This window comes from Temnothorax nylanderi, unplaced genomic scaffold (assembly GCF_030848795.1).
Source record: "Temnothorax nylanderi isolate EJ_2023f unplaced genomic scaffold, tnyl_v1.0 TNYL_tig0087_pilon, whole genome shotgun sequence".
Lineage (NCBI taxonomy): Eukaryota > Metazoa > Arthropoda > Insecta > Hymenoptera > Formicidae > Temnothorax > Temnothorax nylanderi.
The window spans coordinates 452,385-474,691 of NW_027249149.1; the positions used below are offsets into that span (position 1 = coordinate 452,385).

A 22,307-nucleotide genomic window follows, 5' to 3' on the forward strand; every position below is an offset into this window, starting at 1 on the left:
CCGTCCTTGAAGCATCCATCGATTATCGTGAATCACGATCGCCTCTTTCTGCCTCACCGATTGCACCCCCGATTGCACCTTGCAACTACTACCGTAACGATCGCTCTGCGAATTCCAAAGAGACGCGTTCGACACGCTGAAAACGCTCCATGCATTTCCAACGCACAGCAAACGCGTGAAACATTGAACGCAGGCGTGGTTCGCGTTGACACGGGATTGGAGACGCGAGTGATCAGGAAATTGGCAGAGGCTTGGTTCGAGAACATTTACTACACAGTCATTTTGTCGTGAGCGATGTATCCTTCCGTTCATGAATTGGCCTGTCCGCCAATGTTTCAAGACACACGTCCCACGATCAAATTATGCAGCTCAAGCGAAACGCAATAATGAAATACAATGATTATTTACCGTGGCATTATAGAGATAATCGCAAATGTGCGAAAGGAAATAAAAAATTAGAATAAAAACCTAAAAAGTATTGCAGCACAATAATATAGATATATATAAAAATATTAGAAAATACTATGTTCAATAAAATATTATAAGATTAAATCCATTGCATTTATTTAAATGTTGTTAATTAAGAACTTATATTTAGTGTTTCCTTCAGTCTCATTTTTTAGAATTTACTACGTCAAAATCAATTTCTCCGAATTCTATAATTAGTCATCTGCTTAAATATGTTTACTGAGAAAATATATATTCAAATTTAAAAGATGTGTCTTGTTACCGGCTTCCGTGCTTAGACGAGCACGCTCTACATTTAGAGTGCATCGCGCTTTCTCTTCTCTCGTGTCCAACTACATACTCCACTTTCTCATATGTACATACTCTCTTCTTATAATAGTCGCAACATGGCAAGGGGGAGGATCACGTGCACGGCGATTCCAGAAAAGGAGCAGAGACTACGGCATTGTGTCATGTCTGCGCACGAAATCGGAGTCTTCTCTCCTGCTTCGTGCGCCTCTCTTCCTCTGCCTCTCTCGTACTGCCGTGAAGCGACTTAAACCTGCTACGAGTGACTGATGACGACAGAAATAACCCCTGTTCCGTCTTTCCGCCCGCCGGCCGGCCGGCCGGCGCGCGGCGTGGCACGACGCACGTGTCCACGTGCGTGTGTAGTAAACCTACGCAACGTCATGCGAGAGAGAGAGAGAGGAGACTGTGATTCGCGTGATTCGCATGCAAGCAACGCCAAGAGATATACCGAGTACGGAGAATGACGCGGTGTCGGTGCATCGCGGTGCTGCACGCTCGATAGAGTTCGCGTCGTCGCGGTAAAGACTTCTGGTAATTACCACCGAAGAGCTGCCGTTATTATTAGGATCATGTCGTCGTAACCCTGCCTGCTCAGCGTCTTTACGATTTGTCAACGACCAAATCGATTATCCTAAGACGATATTATCCCGGGACAAGAAAAGGTCAAAAAGCTTATTTGAATCTATAAACGGAAACTAAATAGAAGAAGAAGACAAAATAAATTTTAAACTTATTTTTACGATGTAGCCAATATTATATCTAAACTTTGACAAAACTTATAATAAAAAGTTTTCAGTTATTCATTGTGTGCTTTCTCTAACAGGAATTAATCTTCCGAACGGTACATATGACTCATCGAAAAGTCTAATCGTACGAATAGAGAGCGCAGATTTATACCGAAAAACAATGACGACATACGGTCATTTGTTACGGTTCGTTACACGCGTTACAAGCTCATTGTGTTCTGCAAAAAGCAGCTCCTTCCTCTTGAGAATCAAATGAGACTCGCTTAAACCATTCTTCGTCAGGAAGAATTTTTTGTTCCGCTAATAGGTGCAGCGTGTCCTCTCGAAGAACTCGAGGGGCCGCACTTAAGAGTTCCATTTCCTCTCGTGTTCACGATAACGTATTTACAAAATATCCTGATGTGGTTTGGTTCACATGCAACTGGGCCGTGCCAGGAACGCGCTTGGTGGTCCTTATGACTAATAGTTCAGCCAGCTACGGCTTGTTTCACCCGTGTTTCAAGGATCGCATCCTCTTGTGAAAGAAAAGAAAAATATGTATTTACCCACACCAAGCGAGCCACTGACTTGATTCAAGTCTCTTGCACGGTGACGTAAGATTAAGTAACTTGGGCTCCTGAAGCGGCTTTCAAAACATTTTTTATGATTATAGTAATTAATCATGGATTATTTCAGTGATTCAAACTCAAAGGCAAATAAATTATTGTAATGAGACTGAAAAAGTAAAATTACTAGCGATAACACATTCTGTTCTATATAATATTGAATTAATTGACAATTATTAATGATGGAATATCATACATATTTTCAACAAATAATGCATTAATTTTATTTAATTAAATTGCATAAATATAACTGTTCTCTATTTTTAGGTATACCTAAATAAATTTTTCCTATTTCTTATTTTATAATTTATATTAATATTAAGGAAATGTGCATGCGCGAACCAACATTACATTTTCACATTGCAATCATTAAGATACGCGCAGTAAATCGCGCTATCATTGACGGTAACAACGATGAAATAGTGCGAGGTAGCATATACTCGTTTCGCCGGCGGGCTACAAATCAAGTAATGGATACCGGTATCGGAACGGGTATCCGTAATGAAATATTGGCTCAGGAATGGAATCGCGGCGGGCCCACAGTTTATTGTTGCGTCATTCGTCGTCGTAAAGCCCACTCGCTTTTGAAGATCGACGCAACACGTCAAGTGTATGTACATGAAACATGAATGGAAATCACGGCGGTCCCGTTGGCGACACGTGCAATGAGTTAGCACTTGACGTGGCGAAGAATCCGGATGCTCAACAATAATTATAATAAATTATCGAGCGTGTCGTATCTGTGAGGAGAACGTGTCGCTTTACATCTCCATTAACATATCGGGCGGTGTAAAACGCGGTTCGAACGCGTCTGTTAGCTGATCGGTGGAAAGTGAGAAAGCGGTATAGTCTTGAGCGTCCAAGTTTCAGGAATGCTACTTTAACTGTTCTTTCTTCAATGGGTCTAATGTCAATTTATGTGTTCGGGCATGCCAAGAGGTGAGGATTTTCTGAGGAAGGAAAACCTAGCACTCTACAATCTCGAAAAGTACGACCCCGAAAATCGTGGCTAGAATAGATTCTTAAAGGACCCCTTGTAATTCTGAGATTCGGTTTCGGATACAGCACGCGCGCCATTGTGCGATTGTGATGGATTCCGGGATTTTCACCACTTTTCATTCTCGGATCTTCTTTGGCAACCGCGAGACTAAGCAAAGAAGAAGCACCGTATGCTTTCCAGACGGTCGGTGTATTTTTGTAGACACCCTATTGAGACAGTGAAAAGAAGTGCTCGCGACCGCCACTTCAGCCTGTCAAAGTCAATTTTCTTCATATGAAGTATAAGCTAGAGCTGTATACCGTCATTGAACTGAAGTACGTCTGTACGTCTGTACGCGGTAAGACATTCCGACATTTCTTAATGCTGATTACGAGCTCGCTGCATTTATAAGCTATTTCATACATCTGACTACTTGTGCTACCACTTAGTAATAAATTTAAGGCTACTGCATCGTGGACAACTCGTATTCTTTAATCTGAGAAATTTCAACAGCATTAGAAGTCTTTTTATATTTGTAAAACTAACGATTTTTACGTTCGTAAATTTTTTATTTCACTGTTTCAATTTAATAGTCGGAAAAAATTATACGTTTCAATTAAATGTCAATAAGAAATAATAAAATAACTATAATCAATCTTGAACTTGACAAAGATTAATAATATGAGAGAAGAATATCGTTCCTCTGTTAAAGTTTATTTGCTTTTAAAATCTCAAAAATGTCGACTGTAAAATTAATTTATTAAACCAGATTTTAACGAGCGTTGCGTCTCTGTGATCTTCGAGCCTATCATCGCTGCCATTAATAAGCGTCGTGAAGAATCACGCGCGTAACTCGTGATATATTTCGATGTATCGCATTTTCACTTGATTTACACGGATGCCCGGAATTACAGGTGCGTTTGAACGCCGCGAGAAATCGATTATCGATCCGGCTATTCGTATAAGTGGCATCCCGCGGCGAATATCAGGCCGAAAACGAAAACCTGTCGGTGTAGCCATAATTGATGCCTGCCGATCGCCATGCGGCTCAATCGATTAATCAGACTCGCTCTCGGTGGGATTAACGAGGTGTAATATTAATGGTCACGGTACTCGAACGCGCCAGTCAAGAATTCGATGCGATACGACGTAGGGATAAGAGAGAGATTAACAGAAACGGCGTTTGGCACTCGGCGGTGAACTCGCCGCAATTAAACGTGATCTGATCTGTCTCAACGTGCGTTGAACTCACTATAATTGCTACATTATATTTTGATTAGCGGAATTATAATCCTCATTCTGAATGATCAAGTTTTAAAAATCCGAATCGCGTGATTTTAAATTTTTTAGCTTCCTGAAGTTACGCGACTTGAAATTTTTGTGTATCTAGATCATAAACTACATAAAGTATACCAATTTTTAAATACACGTATAAAAATACGAATATACTTATCATGTTATACCAAATAAATTCTATTCAAAAATGCATTTGTATGTTCGTAGCTAGATTCAGAGCAACGCTATGCAACGCTGAATTCATGTCGTGTATAAGTACTCCCCGTTCTCTCTCTCTCTCTCTCACTCTCACAGAACGATTACGAATACAAGAAAGAATGCAAATAGTACAATGAGAGGATGCAAGTAGCGACTACTGTAATAAGCGAGCGTACACACGGTAACAATTCTTTGTTTACACACGTCCGGTGCACCTGGTGCGGTAAACGTCAAAACGGATTGCAATTGCGGATACGGCAAATGCAGCGTCCCGCGAACGACCGGCCGCGCGAGTTGCTTTCGTGGCGCGTGCAATTTAAATGTCTGAGTGGCGGACGGCGTGCAACCACGTGGCCGCCACGTTCGATAATGAACTCGAAACAGTGTGACCGTCTCGCGTAAAGTATCCCTACTGATGATAACAATGGTGATTGTGAGTCGCCCTGCGATTAATCGTTTCCCAACCTATCCTTCTCTCATTATGTACGCACTTGACAATGGTGTATTTACAAATGGATACAATATCCCGCAATTAATAACAATGGTGTTTGAAATGGTGTGCTAATATTTGTGGAACTACCATTTTGACACTACTGTTAATAGCAATTGCTTGTAAAAGACGTGACTACATTAAATGATTTTAACATTGCAAGAAGAAAAATATCAAAAATTATCAAATTATAAATTATAAATTATACTATCAATCAAATTATAAATTATTCTATCATATTAAACAATGTACTTGCTATCTATTCAATTATATGCGCTTTCGCGAGATTACAAATACTCAATCAACGTTGAAGTTATGCGGAAAGCAGGGCCATATTAGCTTTTGAAGAATTACACAATAACGGTACTGATGTCCCATTAAGCAATACGGCGAAAATAAGTACAGAGAAAGAAATACGGAGGAGCAGACGGAGTGAGATATGGGAAAAGGGGCAGAATAAAAACGTAATTCGCGGTAATTGCCTTTCTGAGATATTCGAGTGCGCGTGCATTGTGCGACAATCATGAAGTATGTCCATGTGTGCACGCGTGCTCGACAATGTAGCTTACAATCAATGGTCTCGAGAGAACTTACGAGTCTCGCTCTCCTAGTATAACAAGTGGTTCTCAGACCGATAAGCCGACCGAGAGCTCGGAACTTTTTCCACACGAGAGTTATAGCGAGGCGATAATCTGTGACGTGCGAGTCTCTCCACCGAAATCTAAACACCGCACGCTACTTAGGGAGAGCCATATTTTTGATACATTATTGAAGTAATTTCCCTACAGCTTGTAAATCGTGTAACGCGAGATAACGAGGTATGTAATGGCGTACATGGCTGTAAAGTACGAGATACCTAAATATATCGTAGCCAGAGTTCCAAAAACAATCTTACGAAAGAACCGAGGTTACTTTTACTATTATCCTGATAATCTACTTCCTAATAAAAATATATGGAAGCTTATAATAATATAAGATTTAAAATAGCATTAAATCGTAAGTCACGAAATTATAAGTTTTGTTTTTTAGTAGAATATTTAACCGTAGAATATTTATGAGAGATAAATATTAATATTTAATTTCTACGTAGTTGCGCGAAAAAACGATAACCATGAACATTTATTAATTGCGCTTATTCTCGATTACATTTTGTTAATCATGGGGATAACTATATAACGTGAGCAAGCAATATGTGTTAAATCTAGTCTATCAGATCATTGGATCAAGCGGGCTTCGATCTCATGTCCGTAAACGTATGTAGCAACGAATTAATGGTCATACTGCCCACGACGGTGGCCGACTTACATTACGTTCTACTCGGACGAACGCATTCTCCTTCAATCGGTCGAATCGTGACAGCGCTGCCCACACGATATTCGTTCATGTACCGATTATTAATCATCCCGTCACTCTGACCAACGAGCCTTTTAATTCAATCTCCTCTGCGACACGCTAATGGTTTATTGATAACTACCGCGAGACGTAACGAAATCTAAACGAGATGCATCACGCGCACATAGAGTGGGATTAACTCAATTTATGACAATCCATTTCAGTTAAGTGCATTTTAACTTAATGCTGTTCACTATAGAAATCTGTTAGACTTTAATGCTTAAGATAATTTGCACTAAAACTTGACGTTACAATTTTTTGAAAATTCAAACAGCTAAAAAATGTAGATTTTTCATATTTCATTTCAAATAAATAATTTATTCTCTACATTACTCTACAATATTTTGTACTCATGATTTTATAATAGTAATTAATTTAATGCTCCGCGAAGAATTATGTGCCTCGTGGAAAATTTTTCTCTGTAAATATAGATCCCACGACTTTGCCGATTCCGGAACTCGTCGCGAATGCTCGGATGACTCCTATATTATTGCGCTGAATCATTTCGCTCGAGGTTTTACGCTGGCAATAACCGCATTCGGACCTCCCAGACCGCAATTTAGAATGATAGCTATGCAAATTGAACAGCGCTTCGGCCAATCAACCCCTTTCGTGGAAGCGCTGACTTCTTTCGAAGAGCCTGCCGCTTTCTCGGTGCGAGGCGACATCGCCGCCCTGTGACAGGAAACGTTCTCTCCTCTCCTGCGCGAGTCCTTATCTTAATTGCACCACCGACAAAGGATCTGATCTGCGAGCGTGACTGGCTCGTCCCTTTCAAGTGTCTGGCGCGCTGTCAGCTCGCTGACGTCTTTACAACAAAGTGTATAAAGCGCACGCGGGGAAGACACGTTGCAAATCGTTGAATTAAACTCGCCGTCGACTGCGCATTTTCCCGCCCGATCGCTTCCGCGTCGACGACTTTCGTCACGGTGCGGCGTGCCGCATCGGAGTTAACTATTAATAAATAACTGTCTGTAAATTAATACCTCTAATCCGAAATGAGGGAATAATTGGCTAATGTTGCAATTATTTGAATCGTTATTAAGTACGCTGATAAGAAATTAGTAAAATTTGTTTTCATAATTAATAATGAATTTGGTAGATTTCAATTTCACGGTAACCAAATGGTCACGTTGCAAAATATTAATTTTTTAAATGCGCAAAGAAAGTTGCGCAAAGCGCTTAACGCGCATGTTTCAGCGAATACGAGTTTGACCACGTAAAAAAAGAAGTTTTTTAACCCACTATCGAAAAGTCAAGTGATTACCGCTTTCTAAAGTGAGAGATGTTCGCAAGGGTGATTTATATGGCGGCGAAAATGTCGATTCACCGTGAAAAGTACGCCGCTGACTTTCTAAGCGGACATAAATCTCACCGTACGGCAATTTACTGCGATTTCGTACAATGGAATCGCCGCGATTAGATGATTCAACGCCAAAAGGGTCAACACCTGTTTCATTATATCCCATTAATATCAATTAACTTTTATTAGTTGGGTTACTTAACGTTTATCTCTTCTTATATTCTTTTTCCGGTAACAAGATTTACGAAACCACATAATTACAAAAGTCAAATGTTATATGAGTTAACGCTTATGACTAATAGTGATAAGGAAATACAGTAAAATTTTTATTTAAATTAAGGAATCTAAATAAACCATAAACTTTAGCTATTCTGCTTCATCTATATTAAATATATATATGGATTTTACTCCTATTTTTTCATTATTTTTAAATTAAGTTTTATCTTGCTTCCATTTCTTCTCAAAAATTGATCATACTATCACTCATAAAAATGTGTGCATATCATGTGTGAATGATATGTTTAAATATATGTGAGTATTCGCAGTATTAACTCAGGTTTCGCTGAATGACTTTGCGGAATTATTTCTATTATAATTCCCCCTACGAGTATTATCTCAGGCACAATATTTGACATCTATAAATAATATCTTTAAATGCATTCTTATTATTTATTCTCTCATAAAAATTAATTATAAAATCAGAACAAAAACAAACATTGTTTTATAATAATCTTGTATCGTGCACGTTAAGAGATTTATTTTTGAAATATAACTTACGACGTGAAGTCGATATATCATATTTATGTTCAATATAGTATGGTTAGCGTGGAACAAACAGGTTTATGAGTTAAAGCGCCAGATAAATTTCATCCGGAATCAACTATTATCGGAAAAATATGCCTCGAAACGTCGTTTATCAACAAGATATGTTACGACTCATCAAGTACGCTTTACAAAATATGTGTTGAATAAATAGAATGTTGATTGGAAAATTAATTTAGGTATATTAAGCTATCTAACAAGCCAAATTATCAGAACACAAAAAATTGTATATGGAATTAATTTGCTAATTATTTATTTTTTGCTTTTAAAAGTAATTTTTTGCTCCAGCTAATACAAAGTTACAAAGGGCTGGATAGCTTAATCTTATTTCGTTAATAGAACATGGCATTTTCATGTTTTAAGCGAATGCAATTGTAACGGATTTGTGTGTATCTTCCACGAAAACTAGAGAGGCATTTCAACGACTTCAACGAGAACTCTTCTGAAAATATAAACGATTTATTTCGCGGTTACCGTAAATGGCGTAAATCGATCTTATTGGCGTGACATAAAGAGGCCACATCAAGAAGCTCAATTTCATCGATAAATTACTGTTTCTAATCAGGAGAGACAATGCAAAGTGCAATCTTGGTCATAAATATGATTCTTGTTCAATTAAAAACTGCCTTTCAAAGTTTTCTCACAACGTTGAGTATAAAAGAATTACGAAATAGTGCGATATACGATAAAATCTCAAGATAATAATCAATCTAACATTAGATATTGTTACAGTAACAGTAAATTTAATTTGCATCTGCATTAATAAATAGCTTATATATAGAAGAATTTATGTGCTTTCATCAAAATAAATTACTATAAGAAAAAGCGAATAATTATTCTTGAAACTTGTCAGTTATCTAATATGGAGAAAAAATTTAAATAAAAAGTAGAAAAATTAAAGTTTATATCGTCTTTATTTTTTATAGACAGTGTAATATCTGGTATTTACTAAACTGCCATGTATTTACTAAGAATTTTCTCCTATTCGATTTACTTCTTTCCTTGACAGATCTCCTTGCAAAGACTGGTATTTAATTTATGAGCTGGTTCAACAGTGCATGTTGCACGATGTTATCTTCACGATCATTGCAATCTTATTTACATTAGTCGGCACAGTTGATACTACTAATTAACGTAGATACAGGTTAGCAATGTTTAACTAGAATCTTTAGAGCGGAAACATATTTTCTGATATCTTGATGCATCAGAGATCGAATAACAAAATTGCGCAGTCTATCATGGCATAAGACAATTTTCATTATCGATTTTAATTTTAAAAAAATCGTGAAAAAATTAATTTACTAAATTAAAAATTCACATGTAATAGTAATATGTATAATAGTAAATAAATGTACAATATATTATAAAAATAAACACTAAAAATTGATATTGGTAATAATCTGTTCTGTTTTTACAGTGATTAAAAAGACATATAACGTATCAAGATTCAGCGTCAAAATAATTCTCTTTCTCAATGTTCTTCAAATGCATCTGGTATATAGTAAGAGAATTTATTTGTTAGAAATCAAATTCTTCTATTTGGATTTTAACACTGGCTTCATTAACGCATTAATGCATTAACGCATAAATGCTCTAATAATGTGTCAATTAAATCAACGAGAATTGATTTTAATATCTAATTACTTTTGATAATCTTAGTAAAAACAAGCGACTTGTTACAAGAATTGAAGAAAAAGTTATTTTATGGGTATTCGGAATTTTCTTCACAATTGTTAAATATTTATCTCTTATATTCCTATACATTCTAATTTTATCACAATTCCATGAAAATAAATTGTTCTCGATTTATTTTAGTTTTTTTTTGTTCTTTTTACAAAGAAAAATTTTCTGACTCAGAAGCCAAAAAAAAAGCAAAAGATACCATATGGTTTTTTGACCATATAGTCGATGCAAGGGACGGATAAGGAAAGAGGCTCTATCTGTCCAAGAAGACTGCCTTAACCAACCTTGGCCTTAGCCTTAGAGCAACTGCTATCTTCTCAACGAGAGCCGCGGCTTTCGCGCAAGCACGTCGGCGCTTCTGGCGAAGCGGCAAAAAGCGACTTGCAAGCAGCGGAGCGGGACGAAACGAGTGCATGTGGTGGCGCTAATAAGAGAGCACTGAATTAATCGTCGTACGCAAGAATGCATCCGTGAGATCTTCCCGAGATTCCTTTAGATGTGAGGGATGAAAAACGTTGCCAACACGATCGAACTCTGTCTGTTTCGTTAGTTAGATCAGATTTAAATTAAAAATTTCATGCAGATAAAGTTTGGAGCGTTCACAAAAAAAATTATAAAATTGCCTTAATTAAAAAAAATTATAAAAGAATATATATGAAAAACCATTAAATTATAACAAATAAACCAATTTAAAAGTAATAAACAAATAACAAAAGATATAAAGAAGAGAGCAGGATAAAATCTTCACAAAAACACTGATTCCTGAGATTTGTGGTAAAATATACAAGTGTAAAAACAATCTCTAAGATTCTTGACTGTAAGAATAAAATAGTTTGTTAATAGTTGAAACGTGCTCAATTAAGCTCCGAAGTATCCGTGCGTACTTGTATATGTATAAATGATGACTTGCATCATATGCGTAAATGAAAAATTCCCAACAACCGTTTCTGCGTTTTGTGCCAAAATGTACAAGTGCGAGGAGATTCTCTCCAAGATTTATTACGTTAAATGAAATAAAAAGCTCCTTAACAGACGAGACCTGGAAGTGCTCCATTTAACCTGATGTATCCGCGCATTTTTTGTTGTATTTATTATGTCTTTATCTACATATGTCTCTTTGTATAATCCTTTTTGATTAGGATACATTTTTAATTTTTACTCCAAGAACGCTCCAAAATTTCAGCTACAAAAAATTTCGGACTTAATAGTCAAAGTCTGTTTTTTAAATAAGATTTTCATGTGTCAATTGTACAACAAGTGTATATGCGCAATCTATTACGCACAAGACGACTTTCATTAACGATTTCAAATTTAAAGAAAAAAACATTACATAAACGTTGAGTCACATGATATTTTGTGTCCACCGTGATATTCTCTAAAGTATATTGTGCAAGCAGTTCTCATTGTAGTTATCTTTCGGCGGCATATTTCCGGTTCTTGTGCGGTGGCGCCCTGAGGCAGCGGAAAAAACAGAGCGATAAAGGCGAGCGAGTAGGCGTCTCGATCTGAAAGGTGCAATTTTCGGACGAGTGGGCGGTTAAGCGCGCGAGGAGGTGAAACGAAGAGGAGCAGGTTGAACGACCGAAACAAGAGATCGAAACACACACCGAATGGACATTTTTATTCTACCGCCGTTGACTCCTCGTTCGAGGATCATGCAAGCGAGCGAACGAATCAGGCGAGAAGGTGCTTCGCCTTAACACGTTCGCCTTTACGACCGTCGATCGACCGCATTTCGTCACGCATTTTTTTTTAGTCGCAAATATCATATCAAAGTATTAACTTTTATAGTACAGAAAGAGTATGATAAAACTAAAAACATCGAAAACTAAAAAAGATTTATATTCTTTTTAATTACTTTATTTAATAATAATTTTTTAAATTAGATTTTTTTAACAGTGCCGACGAAATTCTAAACATTATCTTGGCTAAGTTTGTGAAGCAATTAATTGACAAACGTTTTAATATATGCGGCTTAAATACTGAACATTAGCAAAATACACGATGCAGATTCGTATACCTCTTTATATGAAAGACGACAATTATGCTCTTTGCCGGCCGCGCTTTGTGATTATCGTGCGTTGGATTCGGGAGAAACGATTACACGCGCTTGGTGAACACGGAAGTTAACATTTACACGCACGGAACGCTTAAGGCGTGTGAAATACCGCGTCCGTTAACGCGAGCGGCACAGCGGGCCTGACCGCGTTGCAGATGCAAGAAATTTCGTAGCGAAAGCCGAGAAGGAACGCCGACCGCCATTGCTGGTCGTTTCGTGTAATTCGACGGTTATTACCTTCGTAACATCCAATTTGGTATCGTGGGTTATCGATTTTACGCGTCCTCGAACGTGAACTTCGGCAAAGAGCTCGGATATTTATTTCCAATGTACCAACGTTGTACTTATTCTGCAGATACACAGTAAAAAATGCATCATTGATACATTTACCGATGTGTAAAAAAAAAGGTGACATTGGTTGAAGAAACAAAATCAGAAATGATTCTTAAAAGAAAAATAATTGACAGTAAATAGCAATTACAAAAAGTTGCTTAAAAAATAATACAACATGTGCAGTAATTTTCTAAAAAAAGTCGAGTCTTTATAGATTCGTTGTAAAAATATGCAGAAAATCGTCAGAAAATGTACAGGAAATTATCAACAAAATTGATACCCTATTTATTTGTCACACGCAAGGATTTTTTTTTAGAATTAGCATTCTTACCGTAAGTCGTGACTATTATCGTTAATGTTGAATTTATATTCCGAGCGATTCGCGTCAATCACGCGCGGGTATCCTCTTACGGCGATTCTTGAGCGATTACTTGCGCAGTTACCTGCAGCTTGTCGATCGCTATCGACGCTTCGTCGACGCGATCACCGCGTGTCCTCGGGACGATTTGTATTCCGTCAAAGGCCGGTTGCCGTTTTGCAAGGGATACGTGTAGGTAACCATCTCACCTCATCATTGCTACCATGCGATCGCTATTATCGCTCGCACATTAACGGCGAAATTGCACAGAGCGTCTGTTTTGAGATCCCGCAGCTTGAAAATAACGTGCGATGCATTATAGAATCGTTCTACTTGCTCTCGATCAAATACGCCGATCAAACAATCTCGGGGACGTCAACCGTTTTAAAATAATTTGGACATCAACGAGTCTCGGATGCAAAGAATCTCGATTCATCTGCAGCATCTGGCGAGACTTCCTGCCACACACGACAGAACCTATTTACGAAACGGAGTTTTACGCGCAAAGATTCCCGCCCTCTTCTTTTATTGCGAGACTACACCTTCTACTTCCGGTTCGGAGTGAATAAAACACGCGACTGAACTCGACAAATCATAACTGGAGCATATCTTTCTATGACTGACACGCGAAGGGTTTTCGAAATCACCGAAATGCAGCTGTTATATATTCGTGAATAAATTCATCACGTATTTTTGCTGTATGGCATATTTTTCTATAAATATATTATTCATATTGCTTATTAAAATAAATTATTAAAGGTTTAATTGTATCATTTCAAATTATAACAGAGTCGAATGTTAAGTATTTTATTACGAGACTTTAAAAAGCACAGTGATGAGAGAATTACGTAAAGTAAAATTATTTCAGACATTCTTAACTAATCATCTTAACTAATCATCTACGCTGATAGTTATAATCAATATTACCGGAGAACTCTTCGAGAATACTGCGTATCAAAAGAAGCTTCGTTTTCTCCTCTTAGAAATATTCTTGAAAGATGCTACGGGGAGCAAGATAAGATGGTGTAGGAAGTAAATAAGTATACAGCGCTGTGCTCGTCGTGAATCGGTATAAATAGTCTCTCCTTACGAACCCGGATTTTACTGGCTTAATGCGACATTGCAATCGGAGGCAGTCGCCGGACGAAGCTGTCAAGTCCCGCTACTATGAATCATGCCTATTGCTATTCCGGTTTTAAGGTGTTTCTACTTACAAATTTCTGGATCAAGTTTATATATTTCGGAGTCTCTAAAACATGATAACAAATACGTAATCGATCACTATTGATCGATATAAAAGATCGTTACATGTTTCTCACGCGTTCAATATTCCTCTTTTTCAATAAATATTTTATACATATTAAATAAATGTTATTATTTTGTGTTTTATATAGAAATAAAATCGAAATTATCTAAATTAGAAATTTAAAAATTAATTACTTTAATTGGTAGATATATTTTACTTACAGAATTAACTTATTATTTGTGACGACAACAATTATACTTAACACACTGTATAAATTCATTGCTTAAGTAATGAGGTAAAATTTTTATTACAAAAAATAATTTTAAGTTGGAGATTGCCAAAATTATCTTGAATGGAGTATAAAGTTCTGATTGAAGATCCGGGTAGAAAGAACGATGAAAATGAAGATGCCACGGTTATCCTCATAAGAAAAGATCACGCTCATCATAAAACAGTGGGAGGTATCGCGATGATCGCACTGAACGTCAACAGAATCGAGAACGATCCCCGAAATTATTTTCGAGCTTTCAGATCGATTCAAAGTTAAGGCGAGATAAAATCCATTACCGCGCGCGTTGCAGATGGAAAAAAATAAGATGTCACGCTCACAACCGTAAAGAAGGATTACACGATCCACAAACTCACCAAGAGGTAGCAATATATATAATTCGTGCTGAGAGAATATGAGGACTGCAATTCCATCAGCTGGACTCAATATAGATATATGCATTTTATATGTTCTACTAAAAGGCCTTTTATACCTTATTGGCATATTTCTTATAAGTGCATTGCCAATTAAATTAACTGTTCCTATTTTATATCTGCGATATAAATATAGACATCCATGTACGTTATAGAAAATCTTTGACATTTATAAAGATTTAGGAATTTTAACGAGACAAGGAAAGCTAATTTCAAAAGTGAAAGATTACTGTCCTAAAAATGTAATATAAAATATTAAAATGGAAATATATCAGGACGATAATTATATAATTAATAATTATATAATTATATAATAACAATAATTATATAATTATATAACACAATAATTATATAATTAAATTATATAACTCCTTTAAATATATGTAATTTACATTAGGTATTACGTGTCTACGAATAAAAGCTATGACATACGAATAAAAAATGACATTAAATGACGGTAATTTATTCCTTCTTCTTTTGTTTCCAAAGAATGTTTTTATTACAGAAAAGAAAAAGATAGAAAAGAGCACGTCGTAAACTCTTCGTACCGAGAAAATCTTTATTATGCCAATATAGACGTTCATGTGGCGTTGATACCGTAACAGCATTTTACCTTGATGTATTATATTATTAAATTATTCAACCCGGAGGCGCGCACAAATCGTTCCGTCTCTAGATCGAGCGCTATCACCGTTCGGCGCTTTTAATGTTTTTCATTAATCATGTTCATTCATGGCCGCGTCTCACCTCCGCGGTTTTGATTAAGCGGACATAATACGCGTCGTAAAGCTCGATTGAAATACAACCGGGGATACACATGCACGTTTAACATACGGGGTGGGAGAAAAGTATGTAAAAATGCTGATATCGTCGAGTACGAAGATTTGCTGTAAATTATTCATATCCATATAAATATTTCGAAGATAGGACCGAAAGATACCATTGCTAATATTAAATTAAATTAATATTATTAATATGTTTTGTTTTACAGTCGCGTTTAATGTTTTATTCAATGTCACTGGCAATAGCATTATTAGTATATTAGAGAAATTTCAGTCAAAATATTTATGTTATAATATGTAATAATAAAAGCAACTTTTTTAATTAAATATAAAAACAAGGCAAATGAGAGTCAATACGCACGTTGGTCGGGCGATGGTTACAATATAATCGAAAATCAATCAAATAAAACATTTGTTTTAATTATATTGATTTCCGATTATACTGTAACCGTTGCCCGACCAACGTGCGTATTGGCTCTCATTTATCTTATTTTTATATATTTTATTTTTTTTCGGAGAGCTTTAACCGCGGTTGATATTTTTTAATTGACTTGCACGTAAGCTCAGCCATTTGCTAAACACGGGACATTACCATCGATGACTGAATGAATGATCGATTCGTTGAATGCAGAGTTCAAAATAGAACGGAGTCTTTCATGAAAAAGAGAGTCTTTCACGGGATCTTTCTCGGCTTCCCCAAGATATACGCGCTATACATTATAGCCCACGAAGTATTATATCATTGCGAATGTCCATTCATTTTATCACCTGCGTGGGCACGATCATGTTGTACCAGTAATGATCGCGATTTCGTATTCGCTCTGCGATTTTGTCGGTGCAATGAGATCTACGACGACAGTTTATTCACTAAATTGACATTTCAACTTAATAAATAATTACATGTGCGTTAATTATGGTGGATACATGATAGTCGTAAGTTCGCTATATTATTTAAATTTGTATCATCACTATTGTTTTACTTCTATTCCGAATACGTCGTTACACGCAAATTAAAAAATTAAGACTGTTATTATTTTCATTTAACCGACTAAATAATTATAATTTTCAGATTGAGCATATTAAACGCCGTATAGTGTACAAAATAACTAGAATATAAATTGTTCTGTCAGAGCACTTCCGTGGAATTATCGTATTAAGGCTTCCAGTAAATTCTATTTGGCACGGTTTACCTCGTTCTGAGAATCGATTCTCGCGCAGTATAACCCGTTAATATTGGAATCCTCCTATTAACTCGCGGCAATTCGCGATTTTATTATCCAATTTTGTTGCGAAGCAATCGACGTGTACAGGAAGACGTGATAACGATCGAACTTCGTCATCTCGGAAATGCTCGCCATTCGATCGGGTATAGTGAGCGATCCGACTGAAAAAGGATTGCCGGCGGACACGTTTGAACTAATTTCGTCCGAGCCAATTAAGAACAGTAGCGCACGTCGACGACTCGTCGTCGATAATTGATACGTCTCTCTCGAACATGTAACAGACACCTAACAGGAAACGTCTTAAAATATCTACGGTGAGACATACATGTATGATTAATATCTAAAAAAAATTCGGACTGTGATGCTTGCCAAAGACGATATTCTCGACGATATTACTTAAATTAATTCGGGCAATTATTATTTAATTAAGTAATAGTCACAAATTTCTATTTATACCAAAATTCAAAATACTGATTTCTTTTTTAGCCTAAATAATCCTTTTTTCTTGTAACATATTTGTTTCTATAAGTAAAAAATATAGTTGCATCATACTTGATTTAAATATCGGTTTTTCAGAAAAGATGAAGATGTGTTCATCATCAAAATTTCTTTTGAAGAAGAATAAAGAAAAGAAAAATAGTTTGAGCAATTAATAGCAACGGATCTTACAATTAGTAGTCTCGAAGGTCACGGTTCGCAGTTCAAGCGGATCGCCCTTGTCACGGTCGGTCTCGCATTCCCTTAAGGGCCTAGCCGCGCGTCCACGTGGTCCCACAGAACCCTCGGTACTCCGAGCGCGTATACACGCCGGCAGTGTTATTTTGCAGAGCAGACCGGCCTAGCATTTAAACAGGAACAAAACGAGAAGCGCGCGCGCGGAACGAGAATGAGATTATTTCGAGAACGGCGCGGAGATTTCGGCCGGGCATCGCGTCGGCTTCGAAAAGCGCCAGGTGAGCTATACCTACGTAACGTCGACCGCGAATCGTTTATGTCATCACTGACGTATTTCAAAGTGATTGACGCCCGTTGTTGCAAGCCAACCCTCGAGATCAAGGATACTAAGTGCGCGGGCAGAAGCAACGAAAAGCCAAGCGTCTTAGAACTTCTATATAAAACGTCGCGTTTATCACTTAAATCAAAATTAATACACATATTTATAATTAACAATTTATATATCAATCTTAAAGAAAAAGTTTTCTCAAGTAATTAATTACAATATTTTAATTAATAAGTAACGTTTAATAAATAAATCGAGATGAATATTTTATGGAACTTTAGAAACATATATTTCTTGCAAGAGGAATTGCATCAGTCAGAAAGCATGCCGACTGACATGAGACGCGATTGAGACAAATTTCCGATACCGATAAATCGACTTCATCGATGTTTCTTTAAACTTCCCCGTTAAATGCTCTTTAAGATAGCTGCTGATCAAACGCAACGGATGTTAAAGCAGAAACGCCCGCTCCGCCGAGTTCGAACAACGAGCATTCACGTCGATCCATTGGAGCGAACGATTAAATCCGCTCTTTCTCCGAAACTAATTAAATTAATGATCCCCCCTCGGGCGAATCCTCGCCGTTTAGATAGAGTCCGGGTACCGCCTTCCACGGCCTCGACAACTCGAGGGTACCGCAACGGCGTCTTTATCCCTTTATCTTTATTCGATTCAGCCAGTTGCTTCATTATCGTTTCTCTCGCGTGGCTTGGCGTTACCCGAAAATCTCGCGAGAAGAAATTGCATTATCCGAGTCATCAATATCGGACGGAGTCAAATGTTAAATGCGCGATCAAACGCCGTTTATCTGATAATAATTTTGAAGGCACAATATATAATGAAAGAACTAATCTGATATAGGTTGAATAAAGTACCGTTCCCGATAATTATGAAGAAAATATTAGATAATAATATGGCAAACATTAGATATCAATCAGTTTTTCATAAGAGAAATAGAGATTAAGAAGTTTTACTTATTATAAGTATTGCACGAATAAAAGTTACAATATAAAAAATATTGTATAATAGTACGAAAAATGTGCAATATGCAGCTATAAAATTATAAAATTAAAAAAAAAACACGAACAGAGGATCAATGTATATAAATACATCTCGTAACAAATTGCATACACAATATCGCTTTAGGTGCTTTAATCATTAACCACAGATTGCATCGTAGAAACAGGAAATGAGACCCATGAGGAAACACACATGATATAGTGAGCATTAATTTCTGCGATAAAAATTAAATGACAGATTACCTATTGTCAGTTATATATGTAGATAACCAGAAATAGCGTATAACAATTAATGTAGATATTACAAAATGGATGATTTATCCAAACACAAATCATTTGATTCGATATTAATTACAATATATTGTTTATAAAGAAACAAGAAATATTGACAGAAAAGTTTTTAAATAAAACATTACAAATAATAAAAAAAATTCGAGTATTCTTTTAATTTGTATGTATATCTGTCACGTCACCTCTTTCTAATCGACTTTATTAAACAACATTTTTGATGTATATACTTTATTTCATTTTTATCCATACGAAAATCTACATAAACGAGTTTAAGCATTCAGCCAGTCGACTGAAACGCGGAGTATAAAGCAAGACCGAGCGCGATGGCAAGCACGATCACGATATGCTATGTATTGTATGCTACATACGTGGCAGGACAGAGGAATACATTTCGCAATATTCCAGAGTGGAATTTCGCTTTTGCCACTCGGTGTACGAGCCGATCAGGCTGGATTGCAGAAACAGGAAGCGATACACACAAGCGGGTTGGTGCGAGCGCGCCGCTTGATCTCGATATCTTGCAGATCCGATCGGAGGCGGCGCGACTCTGCTCGGCTACGTGTGGGATCGATCGATCGATCTCGCGTCGAAGAGGCAGCCGACGGCAAAACGTTAATTATCACGCGTTATTTTTATTTATCGATGCGAGAGAGAGCCGCACAGTCATCGCGTAAGCGCGTCATTAAAAATGTATTTCTCGCGCGGCCGGCCTCTGTCTGTTGAAAGAGGAGCATCTAAGAGGCTTAAAATCAGAAGAGAAGAAAAAAAAGGAGATCAGAGGTGCGGAGAAGAGCGGAAGAGAGACGACGGGCGAGAACATAAACGACACAAAAGACGAAAGTATCCGCCAAAGTTAATTATTCTCGGCGGCCGTTAACCGGCTGTTAATTACCTCGTAAACGAGCCACTGGATGGTCGAAGAGTTTCAAGAGAACGTCATCAAAACACAACGATCTAGAACGGCGTGATACATTGTCGCGCCGAGGAATTTCGAATACTTCTTTTGCATTTTCATATTAACGATACGACGCTCGCCATCAAATTAAAAAAGTTATATGTAAATGATACTTTTAGCATGCGAAATTTTTTCTCAATTATCTTGAAAGATATGAACAAACTTAATATGCAAAAGTAAGGTTATTTTACGATCTCAGAATAATATAAAAATATATAATATTAATATTATTTCAAAAAAATTGAAATTATATATTGATATTATTTCAACATATCCAGATCCTTCTCTATTGACTTTACATATTATTTTTAGAGAAAATATAAATATTATATGTATTTTATTGGTTTGAGAGTCAAAAACTGAGAAAATATTTTCTAGATATCACATCTTCAAAAATCTTTAATCGCAATTAATTAATGCTTTCAAACAGATATTAAATAATATATACATGCATATACCCCGCGACACAGTTCCTTTATTTATATGCGTCTACAAATAAATCCTCCGCGGAAAAGTCTAGCCGCTCATAAATTACATTAAATTACACCGGCCGGAAACGCTTTACCCTCTTCGCGCTTTCTCTCTCTCCACGCGTTTCTCCTGTCTCTCGGCATTTTTGTTACTCATCGTTCGAGTGCGCACGTTCCACGCGATATCGCCGATATGAAAGAATCGATAGCCCCGGGAAGACCGCCTTTGATCGCCCCGGAGTAACGAGGTAAAAGGGTGCGTTCGCACTCGCGGTGCGCCCCACACCGGTGGAGATTCGAGGCGGTCGTCGTCGTGTCGCTAAATATAAAGCGAAGAGCTCCCCAAAGTGGAGGGGAAGGAGGCTGCGGAATGTCCTAGACGCTTAATATTCTCGGAGCAGAGACGCGCGTTTTACGAGGTCGCGCGCGCGGGATTCGGCCGGAATTTTCGACAATATATATCTTAAAAGACCGCACACACGCACCGCGTCCGGGACACGCGATCGGCGATCGTGGCCTCCGCCTCGTGTCACGCCGGAAACTGTCGGTCGAAATTTAAGAAGCGAGATTACGCGTTATCGCGACAGAAAACCGCGAGAAGCGCCACGCATACCGCGCGCGAGGGATTTAATCTCGGGAAAATATCGCCGAGGGTAAGTACGTAGCGCAGCATCGCATGGGCGTCATTATACTCGCGGATCGCGTGAGTAGTCTCGAGAGTGCAATCCGTGCAGGACTTAATGCGGTATATCGATTAATTAACTTCCATGCCGGACGGAGACGCTTAGAAAATATCTCGCGAAATACCGGTGGCAGTTGCACATTTAAGGCTAGAAGCTAAGCGTAACGATGGACGTTATCGAAGTTAAAAATAATTACTTGTGTATTTATTAACGAAATATGTAAAGGCCATTGCACGTAACAAAGTTTTAGTCATAATCGTAAGGCCGTAAGAAAATAGACCAATCACAGTCGATTATTCTCCTTGAGCTCGAAGAATAATCAAGTGTGATTGGTCTATTTTCTTACGGCCTTCCTATTATGACTAAAACTTTGTTACGTGCAATGGCCTTAAGTTTCTATTTTTAGATCATCATGAGTCGCATCGGAGACACTTGTGATTGAAAGCTTCGAATAATTTACGAATAACGTTTGACCATATGTACGATCACCAATTTATTCTACCGATGTAAATAAGAAATCATGTGCAGCATAAATATGGTATAGTTATATAAATGTGTATCAATATGACATAAAACAGGATTGATTCTCTTAAAAACGGGCAGTTTGCTCCCAGTAAAATTCAATCGCGATAACCTTGTGTTACCGATTTGAATAATGTTCGGAGTATGTTACGGATAAATGGTTGCGTTCCACGCGTGTGCGTAATATTTACGTCTTATGCAAATCCGAGCGCCATAACGTCAGTGGCCGCATCGGCAATGATATCGTAATCTGCATTTAAAAGACATACATAAGAGGAAATAAAGCTCGCGTCCTGCGAAGCGTGTCATAAAAGTTCAAAAGACTTGTTGAATAAAAATATAAATCGCGTCAGACAATGAAAAAGAAGGTGTCTGTTTTCAAAAAAAATAC

At 37.3% G+C, this 22,307-nt stretch overlaps 1 protein-coding gene across 1 annotated transcript in view; it reads right to left on the reverse strand.

Moving 5' to 3' along the window:
- Positions 1-22,307, reverse strand: part of Wb (wing blister) — a 148,677-nt gene that overhangs the window by 124,545 nt on the left and 1,825 nt on the right. The window lies entirely within an intron of this gene.